Source organism: Delphinus delphis, chromosome 7, assembly GCF_949987515.2.
Source record: "Delphinus delphis chromosome 7, mDelDel1.2, whole genome shotgun sequence".
Lineage (NCBI taxonomy): Eukaryota > Metazoa > Chordata > Mammalia > Artiodactyla > Delphinidae > Delphinus > Delphinus delphis.
In genome coordinates, this window is record NC_082689.1 from 96749467 (window position 1) to 96757759 (window position 8293).

Consider the following 8293-nt stretch of genomic DNA (forward strand, 5'->3'; position numbering starts at 1 on the left):
TTAGTAATAATTTCCTTGCTTTTTAAATGTGGTCTTGCCTTTTCGCTATCAGCCATAAACAACACAGTTTAGTCTTGCTTCTTCTTGAACTTTATATAAGTGGAATCATATTACATGTATTATTTTCCACATGGCTCTTTTCATTCAACATTATTTTGTAAAATTATTTTATTTTTGCCTGTAATATGTAGTGCTGCATGTCCAACTACATGAGGCTTCTGAGTATTTGAAAGTGGCTAATGTGACTAAGGAGTTGAATTTTTAATTTAATTAATTTCAATTATTTTAAAATTAAAATTAAAACTGATACTCAATGTAATTATTGGAAAATGTTTATGTTAGCAAAATTTTCATATGTGATACTACATTTTCGACTGTAAATTTTATGAAATCTAAATACCAATCAAGTATTTGTAATAAAATTTAGCAACCAAATTGTGATTTCAAAGAGTTATTTAGTATGGAAAAAAATGTAGATCCTCCCATTAGTTTTTATATTGATTACATGTAGATTTGATAATACCTTGGATATTTTTAAATACTTAGTATGAAAACAACATAGAATATCTTATTAATAATGTATATAATGATTACATGTTAAAATGATAATATTTTGGATATTAGGGTTAAGTAACAGATATTAACATATATTTCATCTGTTTCATTTTACTTTTATTTTTAAGTGGCTACCAGAAAACTTAAGATTACTTGTGTGGCTTGCATTATGTTTCTGATGAAGTGTATGACTTCTAAGTATGATTATACCACACTTTACTGATTCAACTGTTGGTGTATCCTGAGATTTTTCTAGTTTTTATTTATTAAAGACAATACTGCTTTGAAACTTCTTGTATTTGTATCCTGATACATATTTGCCTGAGTTTGTCTAGGATGTAATAGGGATACAAAATTGTTTCCTAAGAAGTTGTGCTATTTCAAGTTGGCAGATTGAAGCATGTCAAGTCTCCACCCCTTCAACTTCCATCAAAATCCTTAAGAATGATAGAAAAGATAAAACTTAAAAATCACAACCTTAGCTCAATGTGTGGGAGCAGCTCCCCTACCAGAAACGTCCCGGAGCTGCCTACAGGGTGATCAGTTGGAATAGTGCGGTAGGAGCAGCCTACAGCACACACCAACCCCACATCTTCCCTCCTTGATCAAGGCAGCAAAAGGTGTTTTCTTCTAGGCAGAGCAATTGGTGTGAGAAAGTGGGCAAGGTCCCAGAACCCTGGAAGAAAGGTATGCACTCCCTGACTAGCCACCAGAAGGCACCTTCCACCTCTGCCTTATTCTCAGGGGAACCCATTGGGAGTAATAAGCCCCAACAGCTCATTTCACTTCTCCCCTAAAGCTAGGAAAGAAACGCAGTAGAATCTCAACTACAAAGATGAATTACACTCAGGAATGACCAAACAATGTGAGAAAGCCAACTCCATTAAGGACAGAAAACAAAAACAAACATAAGAGCTTATAGCCAACGAATCAGAGTTAACAAAGCACAAGAGGACCTTAGGATAGCACAATTATTACCCTCAGACAGATGTAAGCAGATAGTGCATCCATTAATCAACTCAAGAATATACGAATGAAAAGTGTTAGCAATAATAAAAAAAAAAACTCAGTATATGAGCAGCAGAAATGACAGTTAAAGAATAAATTAGGAAACTGACAGATGCAGCCAATGACTTCTCCAGAATGCAGAATGAAGGGAGCAGGAACGATTCACAGTCAAGCCTGACGCCTGGGTCTGCATGAAGAATGTTAAGCCCTTTGTTTCTGCTGGTCTCACAATAAAGTCTAGTAACATGCTGCGAGGAGGAGGGCGTGGTGTTTTGCACCTGTTTCTTATATCTGATAAGCAGGAAGGAACATAGCCAGTATCCCAAGAGTGGAGTGAGGGAGTGGTAGAGAGAGCCAGTACAGAAGAAAGTATATAAGGTGTCAAAGGTAGGTTTCTCTTGCCTGGAAGAATCCCCTTCCCTGCAGGTAATATTAACAGTGGTACATCCTTCAGGAGCCTTGGGGATCTGAGCACAGGCAATGTTGCCTTGTGAATCTATTTCCACTGAGTTCTGCATTTAAAACGTTCTGCTTTTCACTCACAGTGTCTCTTGGTCACATATTTATATTAATTCCATCTCATAGCTTAATTCCAGCTCATAAATTAATTCTTTACTCATAGCTTATGAGAATTAAAATATTACTACCTGGAAATTCTGCAACTCAGTTATTAAGGTGGTTCATATTATACAGAATATAGTCACACACATTTTTATAAGATCACTAAAACAAAAACACAAAAGACTTCAATTCCCACAAAGAACTCTTGGAGCCCTGAGCACGCTTCAAAGACCCTGACCTCAATTTTAAATTCACCATTTTAGAAGGAATCGCAGTGATTGTCAGAATACATGTTAGGGGGAATGGTCAACAGATGGTGCTAAGATTGATTGTTTTCTCACCTCTAAATAGTGGTTTCATATTTCCATGGAAATGATCCAAAAAGAAAAAAAAAACAAAGCAATATGTCCAACGACATTTATGGTAACCCTTTCCATACCTTCAAAGGTAGGAAAAAACTCTACCTCCCCATATCGCATAACAAAACTGTATGTATACACCATACATGATATACAAACATCACAGGAAGTGATGGTATATGAAAAAAAGCTACATAAAAGTAGCTTTTAATTATAACTTTGAACGTTGACAAGAACGTTGACAAGAATTCAGTAAGTACAGCAAAGAGATCATCCTCAACTCTTTACGGCACTGTCTTCTCTGACTGGCTGATGCCCATATCAGACTGGTTACAGTTTGAATATCATGGTAGGACAGGGGGTAACCAAACAGTATGTATTTCAAATTAATGGGGTTTCTTTCTCTGAAGTTGTTTGGATGACAGGATAGTAGAGATTTTTAAAATAACAACGGTAAATTCAGCCTAGAAGTAAAGTTTAGACTGAGAATGAGTTAGTCACCAAAAATTTACCCAAAAAGGAGCTTCAAATAAGCAATAACTGAATAACCGAAACAAAATACATTAATCTGTAAAATTCCAAATATTCATTTTGACTGAAGAAAAAAAATTTTAAACTATGGGGAATCAGAGTTAAAGCCAGATCTAAAACTTTCTCACACCATGAAAATATGAAAACCAGGCATGAAGTAACATTTAAGAAAGATCCATGTCTAACTTTTGACCAGGGTTCTGGTCTAAGGCAATCTTCTGAATTTCACATTCATTCTTGATTCTGTATTACTGACAATTATCCTTCTTTCCACCTCTGTAACGTCTAGGAAATTGAGAGGTCTCAGGGTTTGTTTGTTTTATTGATTTAACTATATATATAATGCAAACAATAGGCCTTTCTGGAACTGATCTACTCTCCTTCCCCTGCTTTCTTTCTCCACAAAGTACTTAGCAATGCTTGAAATTATATCTATCTATTTATTATACTTATATACTTATTTCTATATATTTGTAAACCCCCTGAGAACCGAGATACTTGGTCTGTTTCATTCTTGGGCCTGTAACCCTAGCATGGAAAAGAGTTCCTGGCATATAGTAGATACTCGAAAAATATTTTTTGAATGAATTCAGAAAGTGACAAGTTATCAACTATCAGATACCTTTATTTAAAACAAATTATCCATTTATCGTCACTCATGAGGATAAGTACAGGAAAAGAAATGTCTTTCTTCTCCCCTACACTTGTGACTCAATCTTTTGAGACAAGAATCCTTTGAGAATTTCATAAAAGCAATGGTTCTTTTCCCTAAAAAACTGCACTTTCTTGAACACACGCAAAAAAGTGTGCATGCAATTTCGACTTGTGGATCATCCTTTTAGGGCAGAGGTCTGTGAATAGAGAGGACTGAATCCAGAGTGCCAAACTTGGATGGGAAATAAAAGTACATCTCAGTTTTCACAAATCTCTAACTAAAATCAGCACTTCCTTCCATTATAAATGGAGGCAACAAACCACAGTAGATCAGCAGTATAGTTAATTTGGGCCCAACAGAAATCACAGGTCATTTCATATCACGTATATGTTGCAGATACCTCGAAATATCATTTATTCTCATCACTACCCTGGAGTTATAATATTTATTAGACCTACCACTGTATCTTGTTTTTTAATGTGTTAAGAGAAGCATGTTTATTACTATTTCACTAATTTTAAAAATATTCTGAAAACTATTTCAATATAACTGATTTCCTTTGTTTTTCTATATAGTTGGGCTTATTATACATTTTAAAACATTATCCCAAGAACATAAGCTTCTGCAGCTTGCCAAAGAGGTATACACTGGGGAGCAGGAGGGAGGTTAAGGAATTCTGCTTTGGGGAACCACTGACCTCCAGTTAGGAACCTCTGCTTATAAGGTATAAACTTCAAGCTGACTTAGAAATCTTCAAACCTTACCAGACTCATGTTATTGTGTATCGCCTCCCAAACACATGCTTTTTAAAAATTAATTTTTTAATTTCAATTTATTTTTTAAAAATATGTAATATATATTCACATCTCAAAATTCCAAAAATATGTAGCACACAATTCAAACTTTTTCTCTTACCTCTGTCCCTCAGTCTACCACTCCCCTCCACTCCCAGAGGAAATTAAGTTATCTATTTCTTGTGCCAAACAATTTTCACTTTTCTTACAAGTTTGGGAAATAAAATCTCCAATTGTATGCCAATGTGGAATGTTCAACAAATCAATGGAATAATACTTGAGGTCCAAAATGCAGAAGGGAAAAAGCAACTTCTGTCAGATGGCTACTTTGCTTTCATTTCATTTTACTTCTAATATTTCCAGCTTTACTTGGGGAAACATCCAAAGCTTCTGACTGTGTGAAGGTAATGTGTACCATTGTGTAGCTGGGCTTCTCTTCCAAAAGGATTAAAAGTATTTTTCGTGAGAGTCAAAGGAGGAGGGAAGGGTCATGAGAAAGGAGGATCATGGGGTTGCAGAGAGCCCCAAACTGGGGAGAGGAGATCGGAGCACTAGGGTCATAGCACTTAACACCTCTGATCTTGTTTCTCCTCACCTGTAAAAGGAAATTAAAGATGCCTTTTCCGCCTACTTCTGGGGGAGAAGGGAGTAATACAACTAGCAAAAAAAATTGTTTGGGGGAGTTCCCTGGTGGTCTAGTGGTTAGGACCCGGCACTTTCCCTGCTGTGGCCCGGGTTCAGTCCCTGGTTGTGGAGTTAAGATCCCACAAGCTGTGTGTCGTGGACCAAAAAAAAAAATTTTGTTGAAAAATCAGCAATATTGTCTTTATATAAGTAGCAAAGTGTTATTATTTATGATGTGCTCTAGATCAGTGATAGAGACCTGTATTCAAGCTACGTGGGCATGAAAGCACATTTTGGAAGTCATCAAGTTAGTGCCAATAAATCTAATATATAGAAAAATAGTTGAAAGCCCCTCGGTGTTTTGTGGATAACAAAGCTTGAGATTCAGAGCAAGTTCAGAGCTGGACAGTCTAAGAATAAACTAGCTCTCCCATCCATTAAAAGGGCTAGGTAGCAGCTTCTGCTTATGGAACCAGAAATTCTCAGGCTCCAAATAGGACAGCATCACTTGTACTCTTTATACAATTGCAGAAACAAACAAAATAAACAAAAATATATTTACACCTGTCGTATAAGACAAAGGGTACTTGAGACCTAATGTATATAAAATCAGTTTACAAACTGTGATGCACTATATCAATAAGTTCTCATTTGCAGAGAGCACAGCATAAGATATGTGGCCATTAATGTTAATTCCCTTCCCCCAACCATTCCTTTCTCTTGTCCCTTTATGTATGTGGATCAGTTACATTATTAAGCTAACAATGTAACTGAGCAACTATTAGCTTAATAATGTAAGCAAGACTATGATTCTTACCAAGGGGGTAGTTCTTAGAAACTTAGGGAGCTGGAACTCTGAATGAATTAATTAAAATAATGAAATTACATCATTAATTTTAATTTTAAATTAATTGTAAAAATCATCATCACTGATTAAAAATAAAATTAAATTAAATTAAAAGTTTATTATCCCGCAATGGAGACTCACCACAACGTGTGACGTCTGTCAGGCATCCACTGTCACAACACAGCTTGACTGTCTTACAGACAACCTCAATAGTATTTTTAAATTGGCAGAGGCAGCACGCCATACGGCTAGGTAAGATCCTATAAATGGAAACACAGGTAACTAAATTCGTGGTAAAAGAGTTACTTGAGTAGGTAGAAGAGGTAGGCCAAGGCCACCACAGACCAGTGCAAAAAGGAGTTCTTGGGGCATATGGACTGGAGAACTGGATAGGGGCCGGTTGGACAATTGCTGCTCTTGAATGTTGTAAATAAATATAGAGGAGGAGAGATGTGCCCAACAGAAGGATTAGGATGGCAGTAGGTATGGTATGCCTAGAAAAAAGGGAATAGGGATTAGAATTGGGTGACATTGATCTGTGGTTTAATTCAGAAGTATCTCCTTCCAACCCGAAAGCCTCACTTTGGGTTGAGAGTACACAGGAAGAAGGCAGACTTCTAAGAAGAGTCTGAATAAGACCGCACCTTCTGGAGTCCCTTTCTCAGGTCCTATTTGTGAGTAGTAATATATTAGAAATTATTCTAGTAATAAAAAAGCATTGTGTGGTTAAACAATAACAGAGATCACATTGGCCAAATCTAGACAAAAGGACCATTCCAAAGAATAACATTATCATTATAATAAGGTATAACATAGTTAATTTTTTAAAAAGCACATGAGTTCATAATGATACTCAAAATGAAAAGTGGGGGAGCTCTTCTTTATAGAATAATGTCAGCTAATAAATGCAAAATGTATGATAGAATAGCAAAGTGTCATTTTGCAACTATCAATGTAAGAATCGACTCAGACAAAGATTATCATTGATGCACAGCTGGGTGAAGAGTTGTTTGGAAGTAGGATCTTCACTGATCCCAAAGTATCACCCCACAGATTATTTAGCAATTACCAAGGGGAAAAATGACTTTACAATGGAGAGATAGGGAAGATACCACCTTAATCAAGTGATCAAACTTAACAGTGGGCCATCCTGCTGGGAAGCAGAAATTTCAGCTTCCTCAGGGGGCTTTGGAGGTTCATCTGGGCTCCCCAAAAAATCCCTAGGTAGGCTCTCCTCAGGGGAAATGGCATCCATACTGGCAACTAAATAGTCACCCTGCAACTGTCGTTCTAGACCCTGAGTGTTTTTTTTCAAATTGGCCTGTAGATCCAACAACAACTTTGGCAAGCCATCGATGCTGAACTAGATCTTTCTTCAGGTTTGGGGGTGAAACAATAAACTTCATTGGTTTTGAGCTCTTACTACCTAGAGGTGGAACAAGTATTTCAAATGATTGGTGACCTTCACCCTGATCTAGACCTATGTGTATAGTCTTACTTTTGTGTCGAGAAGGCACAACCAAGGGCTGATTCTGATCCCAGTCTGGCACTGGAACCGCCTCTGGGAGCTTTTGATGTTGGGTTTGCTTGTCATTCAGATCCTGATGTGGAACAGCAAACTGATCTGGCCCTGTAGGCAGCTCTCCAACCGAATCCGTGTCCGGGTATGGAACCTCAGTCTCAGTCAACTCCTGATGAGGCGGGGCCAACATCTGCACTGGAGACGAGGACGTTAAGTAGTTAAAGCCCACGGCTTCTGCCAGGGGTGTAAGAGCATGGGACAATTTGGGAGGGGTTCTGAGGCTTGTGAAGACCAAGCTTCTGTCAGCCGCGCGGGGTTGGGGGTCACCTGCACGGGGCCCAGGGCCCACTCCGGAGGCTGAACTGCCTGCACTAGAAGCCACAGTTGTTCCCACGTGAGGAAGAGCCGTGGCAACCAAAGGCGCAGCCGGGACATAACATGCGGCGGCTCCAGGGGCAGTGACCCAGGCCACTGAGGAGCCGGAGCCACATCCTGCTTCCGAGCTGAACTGCTATGCCAGCGCTGATGCGACAGCTCACGTTAGCAACCTCGAGCCCCGCCCCCGCCTAACGTTTCACCCGTTATGACGTCTTTAGTTACGCCACCGTTATTAGCTTTGTGCGTAGATCCAATCCACGCCACCAGAGTGGGACTTTTTCCCAGATTCCCCAGGGCGCAAGCCATCCTTCCCCTTGCAAAGGTGACAATTACCTCCTGCCGGGCCCTCTTCCAAACCCCGCCCTGCGCTCCCTGGCCCCAAACAATGAGGCAGGATTGGGCTGCAGAACAGAGTGGCCCCAAACTCCAGCATCCCAGGGGTGCAGGCGGGGTGGGAAG